The 25,427-nt window shown below is 40.0% G+C and overlaps 2 long non-coding RNA genes across 2 annotated transcripts in view; one reads left to right on the forward strand and one right to left on the reverse strand.

The window, feature by feature from the left end:
• On the reverse strand, positions 1-21,011 carry LOC123385489. Its single transcript, XR_006598111.1, has 2 exons — positions 20,920-21,011; positions 1-1,809 (listed from the first exon to the last, which is right to left on the reverse strand). It is a non-coding gene; the product is annotated as an uncharacterized LOC123385489 (long non-coding RNA).
• The window catches only part of LOC123385488, a 21,100-nt gene continuing 8,325 nt past the window's right edge, over positions 12,653-25,427 (forward strand). The window contains exons 1-3 of the long non-coding RNA XR_006598109.1: positions 12,653-13,680; positions 16,645-16,781; positions 19,636-19,786. This is a non-coding gene — a long non-coding RNA (uncharacterized LOC123385488). The remainder of the gene's footprint in view (positions 13,681-16,644; positions 16,782-19,635; positions 19,787-25,427) is intronic.

The following is a 25,427-nucleotide window of genomic DNA, read 5'->3' on the forward strand; positions in this document are numbered from 1 at the left end:
TTTAATTAATTTATTTATTTTGCACACAAACAAAATAAACAAAGACTAAGCCGTAAATGTATTATCTCCCATCAGAAGGGGAACACCAGTAATGGGGGTGAGGTTTGCGGTGCCAAGTTCTCTCAAGTTAAAACTACGCTGATGCAAAGCAGATGAAATTTCATCTGTGGCTTGCAAATGAAAGCTTTTTAATGGGGAAATGGAACCACTTCTGCCCCATAGTTGTGCTGAAGCCTCAGGTTCAATAGAAGTTCAAGTCTTCTTTTTCTCAGCAAGCGGAAGGCAGGCATCTTGGTAAACATGTTCTGGAGAATTCATGGGGAACGTACTAAAGGTTTAATGAGTAGGGCTTCTGAAAGCCAAGAAATACAAAAAATTTCCCCCAAATTAACAGCCTCCTGTTTAGGTTGATTTTTCAAAAATACATCAGTCTAATGTACATAGAACTAAATCTCATCAAATGGGGGCTAGTTGGTAAAGAATACCTTTGATAATACACTTCATTGCCTTTTCATTTGTAGATGATAATGAATTTGGCAACCATCCTGCCCCTTATTATAAATTTAGGGAATGGGATCCCATCCATCTCTAATGCCTCTGTTTTCTGAGCAGGGCATTTTTAGGCCACTATTATTGTAGTTGAAGCACTAATGCAGAAAGAGTTGACAGCATTTAGGAGAGTTGGATCGGTGGGGGGTTTGTAGTTCTTTATCTGTGATTAAATCTGTATTTTAAATTATCTGCTCGTTTTATGTCATTTTCAGCCTCAGTGAAATAGAATCCTATCATTTTTTTTTCTCCGGCTATTTTATACTTCTCATGGGAGAAGTGGGAGGTGGAGGTGGGACAAAAAGAGGGGGTTGTATGATAAGATTTGTGTGAGTCTGAGCCGTCATCGGCAAGGAAAATCCAAAAGACTGCCTCTGACGGGTGCCTGTGGCACCTAGTGCTGAAACGTACGGCTGAAGAGTGTAGCCGGCCCTCGCGATGCTTGTCCCCAGGTTCCGCAACCTCCCCAACTGGGGAATTCCAAGTTCGTTCAATTTCTTCATAGAATAAAATGATATCACCCCGAATCTACCCTTGCTTTAAAGGTAAATCTCCAACCAGGCAGGAAGAATCCTCAAGGTGGCAGCACCTTCATACTTTTCAAATCCTCCCCTATTGAAGTTTTTAATTAGAAGATCCAGTGACCACATACAAATAGTGCATCCAGGAATAACACCTCTGTGGCACCAGCAACCTGGAGCTGTGCAAGCAGCATTCAATTATTAATGATTGATAGCCTCAGACTAAATATTGCTTGTTTTGACTTTCATACGAGAACAGTCCCCTTCAAGGAAATATTGTGAGCTTACAGGCTTGAAAATAAAACAAGAGCATCGGATTGCGAGAATGAGGCTGTGGCCTGGGTCTCCCGTTCTGACATAATACTGTGTGTCTGCCCGTTTGTCATCACAGGCCAGCATTTCCCATCCTTCACGCCAGCAGAGCTGTTCGGTTGTGATCGTCGCTCTGATTTCCATGTCCTTGTGCTTAAGGAAAAAGCTATTATGGGAGCTTTGAGCCGAGGTAATAACAGTAAAGAAATGGTTTAAAAGCAGGAGCAGGAAAAGAGAGAGAGTGACAGCTATTCAGAAGGCAAGTGAGGGGTGAGCAGAAATGCCCTGGCAGGAACGGCTTCTTGCGCTTAGGAAAAGCCACACGTTGTTCCACGAGAAGTCCTCTTTCTTATTGGCCTTTGCAAATGATCCTATGGAGAATATTTATTCATTGAAAGTATATGGTCCGCTCCATCAGCAATCTTTTCTGTAAAAGAAGAGAATGTAGGAAAGGTTAGCATATTCCACAGTCCCCGATAAGGCTTTGTCCTTCTTCATTCGTGATTCGAGTTCTCCACAATACCCCAAAACAAGGGGGTAAGAAGGCGAGTATGGGAAAGCGAGCTGTCTCTCCTATGTATCCTTAAACTAGTCAGATGGATTTTTTAAAAACCTGATTTGCTGAATTAAGTGAACTGACCTTGGGTAATCATAATTTCAATTTCGTGTGGTCTCAGCTGAGCCAACATGAGGGTGTTTGGGCCACTACTGTCTCTTATTTATTCTCTCTCAAAGTCTCAGTCGCCCCGGCTCAGAATCTGAGACTTACTTCTTAGCCACCTTTTCAAACACCTTGCATTGGAAAACCCTTGATTAACTCTGTCAGGCCCTGTCCTATGGACTGATCTTTAGCACTTGATTTTCTTTCAACCCTGTCATCCATCAGCCCTTCCCTCATATTCCCAGTTTTATTTTTTCTGTTTAGCCCCATGGACTTCACCATAACGTCTACTCACGTAATGGGTATATTACTGCAAAAACCCTGCTCTAAATGTTCATGTTTGCTCATGCTTAATCTTGGAGTCTCTTCTCTCTACACTGCCACCCACTTGCATGGTTCATTTTCACTACTCTGACTCCATTGTTTATGGGATCAACTGAAAAATCCATTTTTCTGGAATTGAAATTTTCTTATCATCTGACCCTTCCTTATGAGAATAACCTTATTTATCGAGGTTCTTCACTGTGCCCTACAACTACCATGCTCTTTTGCCCTCTGGCATTTTGCTCAGAATGGTTTCTCTACCTTCTTGCCAAACTCCTGGCCTCCCCTAACATTCCTGGTCTCCTCATTGCAATCTCTCCCATGGTATTTATTATGTCTACTCCATATTCTGCCTTGTCTTACTTTCTATTTTTTTTTAACCCTTGCTGTTTTCCCAATGAGTGTATATTCTTCGGAAAGGCATGTTCTGGATCTTTGACTCATTTTGTCTCACTCACTGTGCTCAGCACAAAGTAGGTGGTCAAGAAATGCTTATTGAAAAGTGCTTAGCCAATTGAATGGTTTTTCTATACCAGTGGTCAACCAATACATGTCCAGTATGCTCACTGGTCTCCAAAGGAGCAGCTTTAAGAAAGAGTAGGTGTCGGGGCGCCTGGGTGGCGCAGTCGGTTAAGCGTCCGACTTCAGCCAGGTCACTATCTCCCGGTCCGTGAGTTCGAGCCCTGCGTCAGGCTCTGGGCTGATGGCTCAGAGCCTGGAGCCTGTTTCCGATTCTGTGTCTCCCTCTCTCTCTGCCCCTCCCCCGTTCATGCTCTGTCTCTCTCTGTCCCCCCAAAAATAAATAAACGTTGAAAAAAAAATTAAAAAAAAAAAAGAAAGAGTAGGTGTCATTCTACTCATAAAAGAAAAGATTCAATTTAAGAATATTCCTAATATGTACTAGAAAATGTTAAATCTTTCATGGTGTGAAAGCCACCTTTAGAGGATTACATGATTGTTAATGTAACAGAAAAAGCTTATACTCAATTTTCATTTTAAACAGCAAGTTCAGGTCACTGCAATATGTGCGTTGTTATGACATGTTAACTCTGACCTCTTATTCTACCTTAAGAATTTTATTTTCTCTAATAACACAGTCTCTATAGTGGTGAATTATGATATTTGGAAGTGTTTTGATGACTGCCCTGTATAAAGTGAGTAACTCTGACCGCGGAGGATGTTTTTCTGCACTAAAGTAAAGGGTCGTAAGACAGTTGCCCTTTGCCATCATCCCAGTTGACTTTGAAGAGCATAGTGACACAGCAAACACGCTTTCCTTCATGGGACTTGTTAAATGTGTATCTTGCCCATATCCCAGTGTCTCCATTACTGGTATTGCCTCAGCCTCCTGGGACCCCAGCAGAGAGGGGAGAAAGAGGATGATGTGGCTACTATTTCCAGCCTCAGATACAGTAGTTACTTTAGGACACACTTAGGTCTCCTGAGGAAAGCATAGATAATGCAATTATATGTCTGAGAAAAAACATAGGATATTCAGGAGCTAATCTTCTAAAGAGTGTTCTGTTACTACTTGTGCTTCTTTATATATTCCATCCTTGGTGTAACTACCCTTAATTATAAGCAGCCTTCAAATTTACAAAGATGACATTCCACAGATAAGCATGTTAACATGTACCAAGCACCTGGTACTGCATAGGGATTCATAAAAATGGTCCATGGTGAAAGACAGGAAAACCTTTAGCAGAAAAGGCGAAAACCCTGGGGAAAAGGAATTGTCCAGGGGGCTTCCATCATTGGCTATTAGCACTGTCAATCACCGCCCCAAATCAGTTTTTCTGCCATTTGACTAGATGGCCTGTTTTGCTTAACTAGTGTATTCCATGTCTTTGCATGAGCAACCTGGACGAACTTTGCAACCTGCGTTTTCTAGCTTTTGTGGAAATTATTTCTTGGCTGGTGAGCTTTAGCAAAACACCTGTGCTGGATTTCAAAGGCTGCACCAGATAGGAAGGGCTTTCCTCCTCCTGAACCCTCTTCATAGCGGGGCAGGGGGAAGAGCTGGCCCATCTATCTCTCTGAGTGCTGCCCATGTCAATCTAGAGCATTAGAAGTAGATATTTGACACAGTGGAATAAAGGTACCATGTAACAATAATGCCTTAGCATTATGCTGAGAGAAGTGGTCATATTATAAGAGATAGGGGTATGTTTACCTTGTAAATGTTGCTTCGAAGTACCTGAAGAATTTAAAACCCTCCCACCTTCACTCCCTAGCTCCATGAGAATCCAGACAGTAAAACATTAGTGAAATCTAATACCTTGGGGTAGAGGTAGAGAGGTGAAAATGTAGCCTGGACTGTCTGGGAGGTGATTAAAGGAGAGGGAGACAGAAAAGGAGAAAATCCTTGACATTGAGCTATGATGGCTTTAGTATGGACTGATGGGCAATTTAAGAGGAAAAATAAAAAGTTGCTTTACTCCATCTTCTGACTTTCTGCCAACGTATTCTCCATTCCTTCCAAAAATTAGGGTATTAGAAAGATGCACAAAAAGAAACAAAATTCCTAGAGTGGCAGTTCATTAGAAGACATAATCTATGAATGAAATGCATACATTTCCACCATACACGAACCTGGGTGGGTATTTCACTCACAGTGCTACCCCCTCCTTCCTTTTCTGATGCCTTCACTCAGAACCTACTCCTCTCCAGGGCCCCTTTCAGGAACTCTGTCTTGCATATTTCCGTAATATCTGTAGATAAAGGCTGAGAGGTCTGAGGGAAGTTGTGTGGAGGAGAGTGGGGAAGAGTCTTCCCATTCTCTCCTAATTGCCTCTACCTTGCCGTCTCTCTGTATCTTCAAAGCCTACAGACTTTGAAAGTCTTTTAGGGGCAGAGAAGTCATGTATGCTTTCTTATTAAAAAGCTTAAGGAAATATATATTTAAAATGCTCTTATCTGCTTTGTGGGTTGTTTGGAGACAGGGGCAAATTAAGATGTGTGAAACATACCAGGAAAACTAACAGATGAGTGGAATGCAGACCACAGCCCTCTGCAGGAGAAGCTGCTGGTTCCGGTCTTTCCTGGCTCTCTCTGTGACTGGGGCCTGCGTTGGTTTCTGATGTCTGTCTAAATTAACCCCTTGTTATTGAAAGTCAAGACCCATTTGTATGAGTCAAGGAGGAACTTGTTCACCTGAAATCTTGGTGGTCTGCTGTTATGCAGGCACAGCCCAGAGTTTCAGGTGAGGTGAGAACATCGATTTCCCTGCTGCTTGCCTAGCTCCTCTTTATACACTTCTGAAAACCGGGCAGAAAACATGTTGGTTCTCAGGATCAAGCGACTGAATTAAGGTTGCCATGACTCCCTACCTACTCTTGATGCCATTTTCTGTTGTTCTAAGTGTAGAAAAAGCCAAGAAGAGAGGAAGTTGTGCGCCTAGGAGAGCATTCTAGCTTGACTCAAGATACATGCAGAGTTACTCAGGATTACATTCAACTCTGTTCTATAAATCCCATATTGATTTTTTAAATGCATATTTTACTCCAGTGACAGTACCTGAAGAATAAAATTTGCCCTCTAAACCATTTTTGGAAGATATTTCTTTCTGATAGTACATGTTTGAAGACAGTAGAGTAGTGGGCTGGTACCTACTTACCTCTGTGTGACTGTGTGGTTATTGCTAACTATTTAACCTCCTTATGCCTCAGTTTTATCATCCATAATATGAAAATAACAATAAGTCCTGTCCTATAAGATTGGTGTGAGGATTAAATAAATCAATCCATATAAATCCAATCAGAACGTGTGTAGGACATATAAACTCTTGGAAAATATTAATTGCCAGCAACAACGTTGCTGACATTGTTGGGTTTTATGTCATTTCCCTTATCCTAAAGATCAATAAAAATTTTATTTAAAAACTCATTTTAGGTAGTAATTTATGATTTGTGGGTTGTGAATCAACTATAAATTACTGTGGATTCATTTTATAATTTTTCCCAAGGCAATAAAGCTTCTCCTGTAATAAATGTAGATATTATAAAAATGTTTATAAGTTTCCGAGTCATGGGAACTTTATATGTAATTCGTAAGGACTTTAGAGAGAAAAACTACATTTGAACTACTAACTTATTTGGAGGAAATCTGAGATGACTGGGGCAGAGGTGGCAACATAATTTTTGGATCTTCCCAAATACCACATAAAAAGAGATAGACAACTAGACAGCAACATAAAAAAATCCACAAACAACACAAAGAGTGACCGAATATCCCTATTAACTTTAAAATACAAGAATATAGGAACAGATTACTAATAGCCACAAGACCTAGCAGCTACTAGCTTCCATGTGGGAAGAAGCATAGGGAAGTACCAAACATCTGTCAGACCTGAGGACCAGAGTGTCCCCACATAAACCACATTCATTCATATTCATGACAAGTGCAGCCAGGAGAGATTTTGCCCAATTCAACAGCAGTGCAAACAGTCTGGTGATAAGGACTGGAGGGACAGAGCAGGCCGGTCCTTGCGAACTCCTAAAATGGACTAGTCATGATTCCATTCATGACAGAACCCCACAGTGAGGAGAAAAGAATTAGATCTGAATAAAAGCTGAGGACAGAGACAATAGAGAGGAAGGAAAGAGAAGGTTCAGATTAAAATGGGGGAGGAAAACCGAGCTAGAAAACCTCAAAAAGAGCTGCCAGGTTTTGTTGTTTTTTTTTTTTTTTAACATGACACAAGAACATGAAAAGAAACTCTGAAATCCATCTTGAAGTTTGCTTCTTTATAAAAGTTCATGAATATTAAATTCACATTAAAATGAGAGACAAATCATTAAAGTTAAATATTACAAACACATTTAAAAACAGAAAAAAACTGTAATATACTATTTCAAAAAATCTTTTAAAAATTGAGAATATATTGCAAGAGCTGGAAGAACAATGTAAGTCAGAATGGAAAAAATTTAGTAATGAAGTGACAGAATTCAAGAAATAATTTGAAATAAAGGATAAGATAATTCCAAAAGCAAACACTGAACTAGAAATAGCAGCAGAGCAGTTAGCACAAAGGATGAAAGCTGAAGAGAAATAGAAAATATAAAAAGATTTTAAAAATAAGTAGGAGATAAACAGATTTTACCTCTAATACCTAAAAATCTAATGCTATAAATATACTATACCTAAACACAAAACGCATTACAATAATTACACAAAAGAAAGAAGAGAATAAACGGAGTTTTATTGCCATTTGAGAGTTGAATTTAGTAATTTTGTTGGATTCATACTATATGCATTTTTAGAGACAACAGAGAGTAGGTGATTATACTGTCTTGGTTTGTAAAATAACTTCAAGAAAAAATATAGTGATAGGCTGGGTTTTTTATAAAGCAAAACCCAACTATAAATTACTTACTTTATAAATTAATCATAAAGAAAGGTAGATTGAGAAAGTAGTATTATTAGAAATAAAGGGAGATATTTCTTAAAGGTAGATGGTCATTCATTAGGAAAATACAACGATTTTAAATTTGTAAGCATATGATAACATAAATTCAAAATGTATAAATCAAAACTTAGCACTACAAGAAGAAATAACCAAATCCACTATAATAGTGGGAGATTTTAATACATCTCTCAGTGCTGATTAAAAAAAAGCCAAAAAATTAAAATATATGATACCTTAACAGCATGATTAATAACTGCATTTAATTAACATATACAGAACACTACACAAAGCAACAAAATACTCAAAAGGAACTTGGACAAGATTTGAAGATCTGCTGGGCCATAAAGCAAGTCTTACCAAATTTCAAAGCTTTGAGTTTAGAGTAGTTTCTCTCACCACAGAATTTATTAACCAGGAATTAAACTAGGAATCAAGATAAAAAAGATGACTAGAATATTCATCAACTCTTCTAAAATTAAGCAATATGCTTCTCAAAAACAACCCATTGATCAAAGGAATCACATCAGAAGTTAGGAGTAATTTTGATCAAAATAACTAAAATATAATACACTCAAACTTGAGTAAAAGTTTGCAAAACAGTAAGAAGAAATAAATCAGGATAAGAATGAAAAGTCCTGAAATAGGAAACAGATGTATATTAATGAAAGCATAAAAGCCAAAAGTTGATGATTTGAAAAAACTAATACAATTATGTGGCATATAGTAAAACTGATCAAGACAAAAAAGACAAGCAACAATTTACCAATATCAAGAATGAGAGAGGGGACACTACAGAACCTACCGACATAAAATATGTATAGAAATATTATGAAAAATGTTATGTCAATACATTAAAGCAATTAGATGAAAAAGACAAAATCCCCCACAAAAAATTACCAATACTGACTGACACTAAAAATTAGAGAAGATGAGTATCTGTTATTAACTAAATTGGCTGTATAATTAGAAGTCTTTCCACAAAGAAATATTTAATTCCAGTAGCTTCAACAATTAATTCTTGCAGATAATTAAAGAGGAAATAATACTAATTTTATACAAAGTCATCCAGAGAAAGAATAATGGAAACACTTCCTTATCCTCGACTTGTTTATTAGGCCTGTGTAACCTTTATACTAAAATTGAATTAGTATATTAAAATAAAGAAAAATTATAGACTTCATGAGAGATTCATGAGCAATCCCAACACTATATTAGTAAATTTAATCCCTACTGGATAGAGATAATATATCAAGACTAAGTTCAGCTTATTCCTGGAATGCAAGTTTGCTTTAATATTTAAAAAATTGATCTTAATAATGCACCATACTAACAGACTAAAAGGGAAACATTATGTTATAATTTTAATGGATGCAACAAAAAGCATTTGATAAAATCCAACAACACTTACGACCAACAGACAAAACAAAACAAAACAAAAAGCAAAAATGTACCAACGTAAGAATAGTAGAGAAGCTCTTTAATTTGATAAAAGATTATCTATGATAATGTGTAGCAAACATCGTATTTAATGCTGAACTATTGAAAAATTTTCCCCTGAGGTTGGGCACAAAACGATATCAGCTATCACTACTTTAGCACTGAAATGGAGGTCCTTAGTAGTGCAATGGAGCAAGACAAAAAAAAAAAAAAAAAAAAAAAGGTATAAAGATAGTAAAAGAAGAAATGAATTATTTTCAGATAACATGCATGTATATGTAGAAAGTTCAAAATTATCTACAATTAAGTAAACAAATAGAGTACATGATTTAGCAAGGTAGTTGCATATAAACTTACACCAAAACAATTATATTCCTAAATATCAACTATGAATAATTAGAATGAACGATTAGTATAAAAACGCTAGAATAAGCGAGGCAGTGACAGCCGTGGGTTTCAGTGTGCCGTAGTATGAAGTGTGCCTTGCCACGTGCTTGCCCAGCTCCTCAGCTGTCATATTCCAGGGTCCCTATGTGTCCCTACAGAGGCATTCTCAGCCCTGTGGTGGCTGAGGCTTCGAGCTTTCATTTACTCCGTCGTACAATCACTGTCAAAACGCATCTGCCTATTCTCTAAGTCCCATACCAGAATCTCTATCTTATCTCTAATTAGTATTATTTTTTCTTCATACAGCATATGAAAACTTTCATTTTTTTTTTAATCGCATCACTCGCTACAATGTGTCGTCTTCAGTTGAAAGTAGGAAAACAGACTGATCTTGATCACTAAGGCTTCATGGGATCCCGCTGGCTCGTCAGGAATGTGGGTTGGCGCTGGGTCCTGTTTCAAAATGAGTGTGAAGCCTGAGGAGACACTGCCTTCTGAGATGTTGTCCAGTCTGGGTTAAATCTATGATATGTGTAACTTAAATGATGTATTTTCTTTGCAAGATCTCCATACCATGAAAATAATGAAAGAAGACTTTCAGGTAAAAATGGCATATAGAACTACCTTCTCGGTCTCGAAAATATTTGACTGGATTTTGGCAAAAGGGATGTCTTAAAACTGCATAAACCTGAAGCCTAAGAAAATAGAGGTGAAACAACAACAAAATCTTAGAAAATGGAAAGCAGATGGAAGACTTAGCAGAATCTTTAGAGTCAGAACCAAAACCAGGAGTAGGGAAAGCGGACGGTCCACCTGACTCACACCACAGACTCCCCGCAAAGGCTCAGGCGGGAGAGGTTTCTGTGAGCTAATAACAGAAGGCTAGTGAAGTTCAGCTGAAGAAGTATTTAGGTCCCCATATTCATCTTCCACACATAACCTGGATTTCAGCCCCTTTCCACACAAGCAAGAGATTGGAGGTTTATTCTGAAAGGAGGGTAAAGCAGAAGGTTAGGGTACCAAGCCCGTAACTGATCACTTACACCGCTAGCTTTCTTCGCACTCAGCTCGCATAGGCTCAGCCCAGCAGACGCCTTCCTGTTGGTGTTTGGAAACTCGTCCTTGGGGGACATAAGAGCCTGTCTCACTGCAGGGGGTCCACCCTTGACAAGCTCTGCCCAAGCACTATGGGCCTCCTCCTTAAATGTGAGCAAATACCCCAGATCCTCAGAACCCGTGGAAAAGCCTTCAACATAAATGATACAGAACAAAAGAAACAATCGTGAGGAAATAAAAGTTGTCCCTAAAATCTATCATTGATATCCTCAGCAAAATATGATTTATGCAATGTATGATTCCCCGAATGCCATAAAAACAACTTTCAAAAAAGAATTCTTAGAAATTAAAATTGTGATGGCAGAAATGAAAGGCTCAGAAGAAGACATAAAATATAGAGTTCAAATCTCCCCCCAGAAAGTGGAACAAAAAGCTAGTGACAGGGAATAAAATGCAGTAGAATTAGGGGACCATCGAGGAGAGCCCAAAGTCTTTAAAATGAGTTCTAGAAAGGGGCAGCAAAGGAAATGGAGAAAAGTAACTTAAAAAAATAAAATTAAATCAGAACTAAAGGTTGGGCATTCCATAAAGGAAAGGAGCCCCTGATTGCTCAGCCCCAGGGATGAAAGCAGATCTTCCCTGAAGCACTTGATGGAGAATCCACTCTAAGACGAAATGGAATATATCAGATCTAGGCGAAGAAGAGTATCTGCATTTAGCAGCACCTACCACACTGTGCATTATTCTATATGCTTCTGCGTCCTAAAATATGAAATTTAACTCTACCCTTAGAGAAGTTTTTCTGACAGAAGAGCTTCTAGCAGAGGTGCGAAAGAAACCAGGAGAGACGGGTAATAATAATCAGATAGGGAGGGGTGGCGAAAGGAGGAAGGGTTTTCATCAGGGATTTATTTTAGGTGCAACAGAACTCAAGCTCTATATACAGCAAGCAGGAAGGGAAGTTCTGGACCATGTAACTGGGAAGTCCGGGGATGGTACTACTGTGAGCACAAAATGAAGCAGGAACTCAGATGATGCCAGGATCTATCTCTCTTCCTGTATCTCAGTTTGGCCTTCTCTGTTGGTGGCTTCATTCTGAAGGCAGTCTTTTCATATGGTGGGGAAGATAGTTGAGGGCCTCTATGAGCCTATTCTTACAATGTGTGATTCCAGAAGAGATCCTCTGTGGCCGGGTGGCCTGGAGACAAGACTCAGGAAAGACTGTAATTGGCCCTGCTTCATGCTGCTAAGTTACTCTGCTGGGAGAGTGGCTAGTCTGACTGACCCTCACAGGTCAAGTGCACCTTTCAGCAATGAGGACATGTTGTTGACAGCCCCACCAGAACCACCCGGAAAGGTGAAATTAGGTTCCACAAAGAAAAGGACACTTCCGGGCAAACAAGTTATATCTACAAGGAAGAAGAGGTGAGGCTTCAGATATTACATAAGGTAAAAATGGAAGTAGTGACCATGTGAGAGAGAGGGTTGGGGTTTTGTCGTTGTTTTGTTTTGTTTTTTATTAACACTTCCCTAAGGCTTCTGCAAAGCATCTCCTACAATTTCAATGTAGCACCACAGTGGCTCTAATGTGTTCCCTCCACAGTTTTAGAAAATGCCACTCTCTTAGAGCTCTAACTGTAAGTCTTCCAACCAGCAGGGTGTGGATGAGAGCAGAAAGGATAAAGAGTTTCCATGTGGTGAGTTGATGTTGCGTAAGCGAAAATAAGTCTTTTTTAGATTATGCTCCAGAGACATTTAGTGGATTAGAAAAGTATTTATTAAGTACCCCCTCTGTGCCCAGATGGCCATAGGCACTGAAGATATGAAAGAAATAAAAGGAACAATTTCTGTCTTTGAACTGTCTTTGACTCTCTCTCTCTCTCTCTCTCTCTCTCTATATATATATATATATATATATTGTTTTGTCGCATCCTCATTCACAATATCTCCATTTTTCATTTAATAAACCTTTATTTACCATGTACCATGTTCTAAAAAAATGGGACCCTCCTATGGGACACTTTCTCTTCTGTTGTATGATCACTGCTATCAAATCTGGACTGCTATAATCAGATTAGCTTTTCTAAGATCCGTCTTTAACAAAGCCGTCCTACTCAAGCCTCTCTTCTGTTGCCTGATGGTTATTAGCTTGAGCTTGAACCCTGGACCAGCATTTCTCCGTATGGATTCTACCTCTCTTCTTTCATTCCAGTGACAATTCTCGTCCAATCCAGTCTCCTGGCCATCAATAAACATACTATAGGGTGTGTGTGTGTGTGTGTGTGTGTGCACGTGCCCACTTGCACCCTTCTCCTCAATTAGATTCTAAAATTACTTAAGAGTAGGAAATGCTATTATGGAAAGAACATGGGCTTTGCACTCAGACCTAGTGCTGAAACTATTATACAGCATGGCAGTTAGGTAACCTGTCTGACCACCAGTTACCCCAGCTGTAAAGGAGAAGTGTCTCTCACACAGTGCTGGGCATGTAATAAATGTTAGTTTCTTTTCTTCCTTTTGGGTCCTCTCCAGCACCCACTAGAATGCTGAACACAGCAGGGTCTTGGCCAAACACACAAGAAGACTGCAATCATATAATCAAAGTAATTCATTTCAAAGTTGGTTCCTTAACTACAGCTATTCTTTGAGGCCACAGGAAATGAAGAAACCTTTCCTCTTTCGTTAGAATCACAGCCTCTGGTTAACATTTTAGAGATTTCCTCTGTACTATTACCAAGGCAAGAACTAGACTCTGGATTTTTTTCAGCCATTCATCCTGTATTTTTATTTCTGGTATCTCAGACTCATCTTTCATGCAGCCAGAACCTCAACACCAGCTCCTGAGGCTTAATTTTCTTTTTGTTTTTAAATCAGAATTCCATGCTGCTGTGCAAATAGCCTGGCAGGAGAGATCTGGTGTGTGAGGGTCTGAGTCCTCCAGCTGGAGAGTGAGGAGTTGTCCAGCTTCCTCCAGGCCTGCAGAGTGGACGTCTGGGGCCAGATTGATTTGCTGCTGCAGCTCTGTGGTGAGTTGGGCAACTACTGAGTGACAGAATCAGCTTAGATTATTAATGGCCAAGTCTCAGAAGATTCAACGACTAAGTTACAATGAGCAATCCCAAAAGAGTCCAGGGAGTTTAATTCTGAGTTATAATAGTATGGAGCCTAGAAAACTTATCTAGAAAAGTTTGAGGGGTGTTTGCTACTGTTTGGGCAAGAAATGGCAACAGAAATACCTTTCTGAGATGTATTTTCATAATCTAGAAAGACTAGATATGAGGCTAACAGGAGAAATCCTTTGAATCAAATTGTTGAGCATCATATTAAAAAGATGCACAGAAAGTTTTTGTATATATTAAGGTAAAAAAAATATATATATATAATTTTTAACTTTTGTTTATTTATTTTGAAGGAGAGAGAGACACCATGAGTTGGGGAGGAGCAGAGAGGGAGAAAGAGAATCCTAAGCAGGCTCTGCACTGTGTCTCTTGCAGAGCCTGATTCAAGGCTTGAACCCATCAATGGTAAGGTCATGACCTGAGCGGAAATCAAGAGTCAGACACTTAAATGACTGAGCCACCCAAGCACCCCTAAAGTAAAATTATTTTTTGTATCTTACCTCGTGTAACAAATTGATAGAAAGTATTAGAGGAGTCCCTCGGCGGCTCAGTCGGTTAAGCGTCTGACTTCAGCTCTGGTCATGATCTTGCAGCCCGTGAGTTCAAGCCCTGTGTTGGGCTCTGTACTGACAACTCAGAGCCTGGAGCCTGCTTGGGATTCTGTGTCCCCTGCTCTCTCTGCCCCTCCCCTGCTTATGCTCTGTCTTGCTCTGTCTCTCAAAAATAAATAAATGTTTAAAAAAAGTAGTAGAAAATAGCAACAGCATGACACATAGCTGAACATTAATGGGTCAGTTATTCTTGTATTAGCCTTACTTGAAGTTACTGAGAATAAATGAGACAAAGTCTCACATTTTACTCTAGATATTATTCTATAGAAGTTGGTCTTATGCTTTAACATAACCTAAATTTCAGGGACCTACTATTTATAGCAAGAGAATATATAAGCATTTTAGGTGGTGATTTTGGGTTTTTTTTTTTTTTGCTGTTTTGTTTTTTGTGGGTTTTTGGGTTTTGCTTTTGTGGGTTTTTTTTTTTTTGCATTTAAAGATAAATCTATTTTGTTGTAAAAGGAGATTCATGGATGAATCATTGGAAGGTAGTGTTGAGTGACAAAGGCAAGTGCGAGAGTACCTCAGACAACAGGATATCCTTTCCAAAAAGTTCAAAAAGCAACTAAACTAAACAATATATCATCTAGACATATATGTGATGAAAACCACATTTGCAAAAGCCTAGGGATGATAGATAAAGACAAACTTCAGGACAGTGGCTCCTGTGCACTGGAGGCGGTAACTGGAACACACTGGCTGACCTAAGTTATTGGCAACATTCCAGGGTTTGTGTCAGGCAGTGTGTTCTTGAAGGTTCACTATGTTATCAAATAGATAAACAAAAGGTTTTAAGATGACACTATGCGTGAGCCCATAGTGACCATGTCTTGAACTAAGAATTTGGATCAATCCAATTTGGATCAATCCAATTTTCCTTTCATTTATGAAAAACTTAATTGTAATAAAATAATTCAGGAGGAAGGCACGAGCGTTATACTTTTTAGAAGCTGAAACAAATTTTCAAGGTAAGCTGTGTACATCTTTATCACTAGCTCTAGTCGTATCAATGAAGTAGGAGTTAATTCTCCCCAAATCAGTGAGACCTAAGCTATAGAAGGGGGTGAGGTTGAGGAGGACACTGGGAGGGAGGGCAGGAGGATAAATTAAGAGAGAAATGAAGCACATCTGTATCGATGGGAAAGTGTCCAGAATATAAAGGCATGAACTGAAAAATCTCTTGGCTGACAGTGGCCTCATTGGTGAAGCCGTTGCATAAGACATACATCTAACATGAATGCACAATTATCTGTTGAACACCTATTATGCTAGGAAAGAAATACAGCTACCCTCTCAGGGGGTTTACAGCCTGAGGGTAAAAGGCCTAACACATCCTCAGGTTCAAAGAGATCATTATGTCCCCCTATATGGGAAAAGAAATTAGGAAATAAATGGTGAAAAGATCAGACTCCCAGAAAGGGATACCAGTTTTGCACAAAGATACTGGAGAGAAATTTAGGAAACTTGATTCAAATTCTCACAGCAAAACAACCACCTGCCTTCCCTCCTACCCGCCCCTCCGCTGGTCCTCCTCTGTGAGTTGGAGGCAGACAATGCTGAGCAACAAGGCTGATGGAAAGCTCTTTGGAACATGTTCTCTCCTCTTCCTATCTACAAGATTCATTTAGCTCACATCACTGGGCGCCTGCTGTATGCAAGTCATATAGATGTAGATGAAGGTTTTCAAACAGGCATTGAATTGGGCCACCTGGGTGGCTCAGTCAGACTTTGGCTCAGATCATGATCTCAGGGTTTATGGGTTTGAGCCCTGTGTCAGGCTCTGTGCTGACAGCTCAGAGCCTGGAGCCTGCTTTGGATTCTGTGTCTCCCTCTCTCTCTGCCCCTCCCCTGCTCTCTCTCTCTCTCTCTCTCTCTCTCAAAACTAAATAAACATAAAACAAATTTTTAAAATAGGCATTGAATTAAAAACGGAGCTCCCCCTTTTTTTCCTGGAGAAGACTGTCACCTACAGCAGTTATAAAACCCGAGCCTGTCTGATGTTATTCCGCCTGGTCACAACATATCATTTGTGAACATTTAGATTTGATTTTGATTTGTGGTGCCTTACTAGGAGCATCTGTCCTGGCTACTGTGGGCACCCTCCCCTTTTGTTCTATAATCTATATCATTTAGGATTGGGGCTGATGGACACCTGTAACCAGCACATTTCATAGACTGGTGCTGTTCACAGACAGCACCTTTACTGGAACTGCAATCTGTTTTACGATAATACTTACTTTCTGGTATTTACTGATTTTAGCTTGAACACCTATTCCGGTAATTAAGCTGAAACCATGGCATGACTTGATTTAGAGAGATGGATGTTAGCTGCTTAGATCAGCACGTTCTAGGAACCTTCCATGAAATGATTTTCCTACAAACCGCCATCACTTTAAGGTAGGTGGAAAACATTGTCCATAGAAACTCTCTGACATACTTCCAACATTCAGTTACTCACGGTAATTAGGATCACACAGGAAGCCCTGTAATTCCCAGTGGAACATCAAGTTAAATCCTGATGGCCTAGAAATAATGGCACTTTCTGGGTCTGTGTATCCAGGGGTCAGTTAGGCATTTGTCAGTGGTACTTTTTGCATTTTCCCAGGGTAGTAGCTGAGAGCTTAGACTGGTAGTCACCGGTCAGACAACCCAACTATCCCCAGTGGCCTACAATGTCGAGATTCTAAAGGGTACTCCAAGAACTAGCTAGAGTTCCAGCATCAAGGCAACCCAGTTCATACGCTCTGCAGAGACACACTGGCGGTCCCGCACACAACCCCATGTGTGGCCTTCCTCTGTCCTCTGCTGTAGTCTTCCTCTGGGTGTAGAGCTGACCCACTGAGAATGGACGCTCTGCTGGCGTGGAGACAGCAGCTGGGAGTGTGGAGAACGGGCCATGCTGAGCTCATGGGGGCAGGAATGCCGCAGGTGAGGAAAGCACGCGGGCCACTTCCCAGGGGCCAGGCTGCTGGCTGGGTCCCCACGGGAAAGTGTGGAGAAAGTATTTTCTCTTCACTTGTTCTTGCTTCTTATTCTGTGGTATCGCAAAGCACTGTCATAGCCCAGGACACGGGGGTAGAACACTTATTTAAGGATTCCTTTTTTTGTTTCCCTTTGAAAAACTATTAAAAAGGGATTGTGTCTCAGGGTGGGTTCAATGGTGGCACAGAAGTGTGAAAAACTCTCAGTAGATTCCAGAAAGACACGGAATCTGGGAGTGAATAACATGCCAAGATATTTCAACTACGAATTGAGGAAAACACTTTTCCAAATGAAAGCTGATGGGAAGCATTGCACTAATCAGCGCAAATGAACAATGTGGTTTGGATCATTTATAATGAATTAGCGACGCTATCTAAATTTGCACAGGCATGTTTTCCATTGATTAGTTGATCCTGCGGTGGTTCTTGTCAGGTACGATTGACAAGGTAACAGAGGAGTTGTATGACTTGCCCAGGTCACACAGCTAAGGAGAGTGGTGAGGAGAGGTAGCTCCATATGACAGAAGTGTACTGGTGAAGAGTCAGAAGATCTGGATTGAATGTGTCCTGATTCAAATGAGCTAATTAATTTTGCAGCAGTAAGCAAGCAAATCACTTAACTGCTCAAGAAATCCCTCACTCATAAAATGAAATTTGCGATGATTAATTGCTCTCAATTGCTCTGCACTTTTATCTCCCCTCCCCAATGGAGATTAAAAAAAAATTAATCCCAGACTTGAGACTCCACCCAAGATCAATTAAATCTAAATCTTTCATGTGCTGGGCCCTTAAGCATTGTTTGTTTGTTTGCTGGTTTGTTTGTGTTCAAGCTGCCCAGCACTGAGAGCTCCTGAACTGAATGATTTCTGAGGTGACTTCCATCTTTTACATTCAACGTTAATCTATTCCCCAAGCCTGGATACTTTGAGGTCCATTGCATCAGCGTCCACAGTGTGAAAATTTGGCAAGAGGCTAAATGGGTTTGTTTGCAAAACTGGGACAGAAGTGCATGGATGCCAATGTCCATCCTGTGCTATGTCCTCAAACAGCTGAAAGGCTCCTGCAAATATCAGTCCCATGTAAAGTAAGAACTCATTTGTGTAAGAGGAAAACAGCAAATTTTTGTTGAAAAGTAGTATCAGTTTAAGGAAAAGTCAGAACAGAGAAGGAGACAACTGTCACTTCTTTAGTTATAAGAATTAAAATTGTGTTGGCAAGAATGACGGTCTATAACAAGAGCTAGAACTTAATGGTTCATCTCACTGAAGGAAGACATATCAATGCTAACATCCCTATGAATACTTGTTCTTTCTGCAAGAAGCTAATAGTAATTTCAAGCATGTATACATTTGATTTATGATTTATTGAAGATGCTATAAACCCAAGGAATATTTCGATTGTTGTACTTTTCCTCAGCAACCCAATTTTAACCACCTGGCATTATTTGCTAGGCATCATCTAGCCAACTTTCTTTCTTTCTTTTTCTTTTTTTTTAAATTTTTTTTTTCAACGTTTATTTATTTTTGGGACAGAGAGAGATAGAGCATGAACGGGAGAGGGGCAGAGAGAGAGGGAGACACAGAATCGGAAACAGGCTCCAGGCTCTGAGCCATCAGCCCAGAGCCCGACGCGGGGCTCGAACTCACGGACTGCGAGATCCTGACCTGGCTGAAGTCGGATGCTTAACCGACTGCGCCACCCAGGCGCCCCCCAACTTTCTGAACAGAAGGATATGCCATGTAATGGGGAATCCCCATTGTGTTTTAAAGGTAACACAAGACTTGTTGATCAGAAAGCAGTTTCTTTTTGTGCTGTGGGTTTACCATAGGGTCATGACACAGACACTAGTAAATGTGCTTTAAGCATGAAAAAAAAGCAGTGTTTTTTGGAATATTATTTCCATGGAGGAGAAAGAGATTTTCTGAATAACCGTAGGAAAGACTCGAATAAATTTACACAGGTTACTCAATCTGTAATACACTAATTGGCCTGGACCTCTCCAAAGATGAGAATGCAGCTCAACATTTTCCAGAGCCTTCTACCTCAGAGCCACTTTTTGTGGAGCATCCTGTGGGTTAGAGATGCTTACAACAACTTTGACAAATGATGGACTAGAAATAAAAAGATGGATCAGTCATAATACATTGGATTTTGCCATTACAAAGCATCTCTGTTGAATTTTTATATTAAATTTTTGCTTAAGATAACAAAGATTAGAGCAGAATAAGTATTTCTGTCTCTACTTCCAATGCATTGAATGTCTTCCACAGAAACTCTCAGAGGTGATAACCCTAAACACCTATTTAACAACCAAGTCGTCACGAAGATAGTACAAATCAAGAAGAAAAAAAAAAGAGCACAGTTTCAGAGGGAATATTGGATGCAATTAAAGTTATTGGTGATTCACTTACCATGGGGCAGGTAAGTCAGCCTCTTGTCAGTTAAAGTCAGAAATAATGTGCCATTAGAAGATTGAAGGAACCCCAAACACTTGCTTAATTTAGGTAATGATGATTATCTATTCAAAGAATGCTCTGTATTTATACTTGGCTATAAAACTGTTTTGGGTGGTGAAAAATATAATTGCAAAACTAAATCGAAACTCAATTTGACTTTTATAACATTACCAGTTTAATTAACAAATACATAAGTGATGAAATTATAGGAAGCATATTTTAAATTAAGATTGCTAACCTAAATGTTTGAGATATAAACACAATTTATGCTTGTTCAGAATTGGCAGGAAGTGTTTGGAATTGAACTGTGTTCTTGCATGAAGCTTCCTGCCTCGTGGTAAACACAGAGTTCTTTCCTGGGGTTAGGAATAACAAGAATGAGTGAAATCTTCAGATAATTCAAGAGTTTAATTTTAGTTCACAGTTCCAATTTCCTCCTCTAGTAAATCACATCACTGCTGCTAAAAGTAGGAAACACGACTAATTTTAGTTTTGTTATTTTTCCTACTCCTATTCACACATTAATAAGCAATGAAAGTGCATAAAGCAGGGCACAGGGGAGAGAGGTTTTTTTTTTTTTTAAGACAAAACAACATCGGGGGAAAATATCTACTGATTAGGCAATGGTTCCCTAAATTAATCAAGGGTGTGTCAGCAAAATTAGAAATCAAAATAATGCTGAAGACCAAATGCCCTTTTTATTTTTATATTTTTAAAAATTTTTTAATGTTTATTTTATTTTTTGAGAGAAAGAGACAGAGCATGAGTGGGGGAGGGGCAGAGAGAGAGGGAGACACAGAATCCGAAACAGGCTCCAGGCTCTGAGCTGTCAGCACAGAGCCCGACACAGGGCTCGAACTCACATACCATGAGATCATGACCTGAGCTGAAGTCGGCCGCTTCGCTGACTGAGCCTCAACAGGTGCCCCAAATGCCCTTTTTTAATGGTACTATTGAAATGTCTGCTGAAAGAGCGCCCATTTTTTATTTACAGACTAGGACTGTTTGGAAAACACACTACTTAAAGCAAGTGAATCAACTAGTTTATAGGGTGTTAGGAACAATATTCTATGGTGAGGCCGCTGGACCATTCCTTACCTTGAGTAACAAGAATCGGAGGATTCCGGGAGAGCACTCTGGGCCCAGAGTAATAATGCCAAGCACCAAGAAGGTCTGCATCGATTGTCGCTGCATAGATGAAAGGGCGACCAAATGAAAAAGTTATGGAAAGAAGGATGTCACCTTTAATGTTAGACTTGTTATTATTTTATGCCTGATTTCTTAATTTGTGAACTTCCAAAAACTTCATTCCCTCTAGAATTAGGTTTTTTCTTCCTTACCCTCTATTTTATCTTACCCCTGCTCCCTACTGATGAATTCCCCTGATCCAACTTGTTTCCCAACTACCTGGTTTCCAAGTTCTGCCCACTCTTGGATTCTCTGTTGCCTTCCTTCTTCTACCAACCTCTGTCCACCACACGGAGAGCCAATCAACTCCACAGTCACTGATTTCTTGGACACCCATCTATTATTCCATTCAATTCTTCCCTGCAGGATGTGGCCCCAGAGTCCATCTGCCCCACCACTCTGGAGTTAAGCACATGAAGGGGTCCTGTTCCCAGGTGTGACTATGACTATGAATCTGTTTAAACAAGTAGATATTTTAAAATAAATACTAACTCATTATTCCTCTCTGCCAGCCCCAATACCATCAGCAAAACAAGTTTGTGGGCATATTCATAGTCCATGAGAAAACTCTCCACATACACCCAGGCCATATGACCACTGGAGGAGTTCTATGTGTTTGCAGGTTCCCAGAGGTTCTAGCTCAGCATATCTGGTGGGAGGATACTGATGCGCAGTCAGGCTCAGGAACTCCAGGGTTCTGTGTCATATTCTTCACATGGGATTGGCTTCCGAACACCCAGCTGTGATTCATCTGACTGAAGCAGCTTGGATCGTAGAGCTGCAGTTTCTATTATCTTTTACTTCAGGTGTTCTATTACATCTTAGATTTTTGGAAGATTAAAAAAAAAAAGGAATCTCACTTTCAGATGTAAAATGGTGCAAGTGCTGTGGAAAATAGTATGGCAGTCACTCAAAAAATTAAAAATAGAATAAAAAACGGCATATGACCTAAAATTTCCACTTCCAGGTATATATTCAAAAGAATTGCAAGCAGGGTCATAAAGAGATATTTGTAAACCTATGTTCATAGCAGCACTACTCATAATGGCCCAGAGATAGAAGCAATCCAAGTGTCCATCCATGGATGGATGGATAAATAATATGTGACGTAAACCCACAATAGAATATTATTCAGCCTCGGGGACCCTGGGTGGTTCAGTTGGTTAAACGTCTGACTCTTGGTCTCAGCTCAGGTCTTGATCCTCAGGGTCATGAGTTCAATCCCTACATTGGGCTCCACACTGGGCATGGAGCCTACTTAAAAATATAAAATTAAAAAATCAATATTATTCAGCCTTAAAAAGGAAGGAATTCTGACACAAAACGTTATGCTAAGTGAAATTAGCCAATCACAAAAAGACAAATAATGTATGATTTCATTTACATGAAGTACCTAGAGTAGACAAATTCACCGAGACAGCAAGTGGGATGGTTGTTTTCAGGGCCTGAAGGAAGAGGGGACTGGAGAGTTACTGTTTAACGGGTAGAGTTTCAGTTTTGCAAAATGAAGGTTCTGGAGATTAATGGTGATGACGGTAACACAACAATACAAATGTATTTAATACTACGCTTAAAAATGGTCAAGATAGTACATTTATGTTATTTTGTTTTATTGTGTATTTTACTGCAATTAAAACATTTTTACTTATTTATTTTTTATCTTTTAATATTTATTTATTTTTGAGAGAGATAATGCAATCAGGGGAGGGGCAGAGAGAGGGGGAGACAGAAGATCCAAAGCAGGCTTTGCACTGACAGCAGCAAGCCCGACGTGGGGCCCGAACTCATGAACTGTGAGATCATGACTTGAGGTGGAGTCGGACACTCAACCGAGTGAGCCAGCCAATCACCCCAATGAAACATTTTTTAAAAAGATACTGCTTGCTGAAAGTTTTTTAAAATAAGACACAAAGGAAAAAAAAATCCCTCTTTCTTAAGCTTTGGTTCCTAATTCCAAGATACAGTGCAGCTATGAATGCAGATTACAAAGTCAAAATGAACTTTCTAAGCTAAGAAACTATATTGTTGTCAGATTTTGCTCAAATAGTATGACATTCAACTGAGCATCCACCATATTTAAGTGTATTAAATTCTGTTGGGGGTCGGGGGAGGCAAGTATATAACTGTATAGGAGAGAATCTCAGGCATGGAAACATCTGAAGTCTACCTGAAGGGATAAAATACATACACCAGTAACTACACTGTGGAATTGGATGCCATGTGAGAGAGAAAATTAAGTGTCATGGGAAAGCACAGTCAATGTGAGGAATAATAGATGGAGTTGGTGACAGTTGATTTGAGTTTTGAAGGCTGGGGAGATACTGACAGGCAGAGATGTGGGGTGGTCTTTCCAACTAGAAGGAGCAGTAAATAGAAAAGCATGAGCATCATTGCAAGAACAGGGAACTGGAGGTAGGCAGATACAGTGGGTTGAATCCACTTTAGACCTAATTTGAGGCAATAAGAAACCATTAAAGGTTTTTGAGTTAGAATAATCACAAAAAAACCCAGCTCTTTTAAAGATTCTAAAGATGTAATCTGCACTGTTTATCTTAGAACGGATTTGAGAATGCAGGTAGGATATCAGCCAGAAAACTATTACAGAGGCATGTAAAAATTAATGACCACTTGGAACACAGAAGTGGCAACAGAAATCAAAATAAGGGGAGGGGGTGAGTTGTGAGAGACACCACAGACAACAGGGTAGGATGGAGAGAGCACTAAATTGGGAGTCAGGGGTCCAGGAGGTAATCTTGTTTTTACTAGCCCCTTCTTTGTGTAAGCTTGGAAGGTCACTTAACATGTCAGAGCTTCAGTTTTCTCATGTTTAAAAATTTTTTAAGTGTTTATTTATTTATTTTTGTGAGAAAAAGAGCATGCAAGCATGAGCAGGGGAGGGACAGAGAGAGAGAGAGAGAGAGAGAGAGAGAGAGAGAGAATCTTAAGCAGGCTCCACGCCCAGCACAGAGCCCCTGACACGGGGCTCAGTCTCAGGACTGTGAGATCATGACCTGAGCCGATATCAAAAGTCAGCTGCTTCACTGACTGAGCCCCCCAAGTGCCCCCCAGTTTTCTCATCTATAAAATTTGGGAGTTAGGATAATTTCAATGGTTGCTTCCAGCACCAAATGTCCAGGATCTAAACTGAAGTTATAGTTTGGTGGAGTCATCACAGGAGGAGTGGTGATTGCAGCCTGGATGTCAAGAAAATCACCAGGGAAGAGAGAGTCAAGGAGGAGATAGCAATCGTGAAAGCCCTATCTCCCTTCCCTGGGTCCAGTAAATAAGACTATATCTCAGCCCAATCCTGCTGACAACGGGAAACGACAGATGAAAGTATAAGAAGAAAACAAAGAGAACCGGCATTTGGAATAGGGAGTCTCACATGTGACCCTAACACTCAAGTTACATTTTTTCTCCCATGGGAAGTTAATGAAGCTAAATTGGACTTGACCAGATTTATTTTTTGTCTCTCCAGAAGGTCTGCTTCCCGTGATGCCTCTGTGTCCATGCCACAGTTGTGAGGCAAACTGGACCTGTTGTTGGTCTGGCAGGAGAGAGCACCAGGGAGGAGAACAGCTGAGCTAGCAAGGGCGCGTGTCTGTGTTTTATGGTCATGTTCCTCCTGGCTTGAACGATGGCACCACCGTCATTCTGGCAGGCCTGGCAGCAGGTGCAGGACCATTGTTTGTGTTGCCCAGATCTACAAGGGTACAAGCTAGGCCAGGGAAATGGCAGCTGTTCAGTTGAGCAGGGCGATGGTAAGGGATTGTTTCTAGATGGCTTCGCAGCTGACATCAGGCACAAATCATTATTGTTTATGAAGAGGCTTTCTCCTGTCATTGAGCATTCCACTGTTGGACAAAAAGATTCAATGAAGGACCAAACGAGCACAGCATTTGGGTTGGTGCTGTTCTTACCCATAACCTAGAATTCCAAAAATGTGTAACCCCAACCAGCTAATTTGTGTCTTGCATTGCTGCTTGGAACCTCCCCCGCCCCATTAATGAACATACGCCTCCAATGACTATAGAGGGGGCCCAACTGGCCAACACCCTTCTTTGACCCAACATATATTCTATACAGCCATTTCAGCCCGATGACAGTAACACCTGACCTCATATAGTTTTTTCCACTGTTATTAAAATACTGATATGGGCCCTCTTCCTTCTCACAACTCATACCTACACGATTAAGATCTTCTATCTATTCTTGTATCAAAAAATGTTATTCTTATCAGATCTCAATAAAAAGTCTGTTTATTTCTGGTGTTCCAACATCCTTTTTGGAACATTTGTCTTAAGAGATTATGGAACTTGCAGTTTTGGTTAAAGAGGATCTACCATATAGTACATTCTATAGGAGCTGGGAATTATTTTCTGTTTAGTGCATTAATACTTGGAACAGGGCCTGGCACA

This window comes from Felis catus, chromosome B2, assembly GCF_018350175.1.
Source record: "Felis catus isolate Fca126 chromosome B2, F.catus_Fca126_mat1.0, whole genome shotgun sequence".
NCBI classification, from domain to species: Eukaryota; Metazoa; Chordata; class Mammalia; order Carnivora; family Felidae; genus Felis; species Felis catus.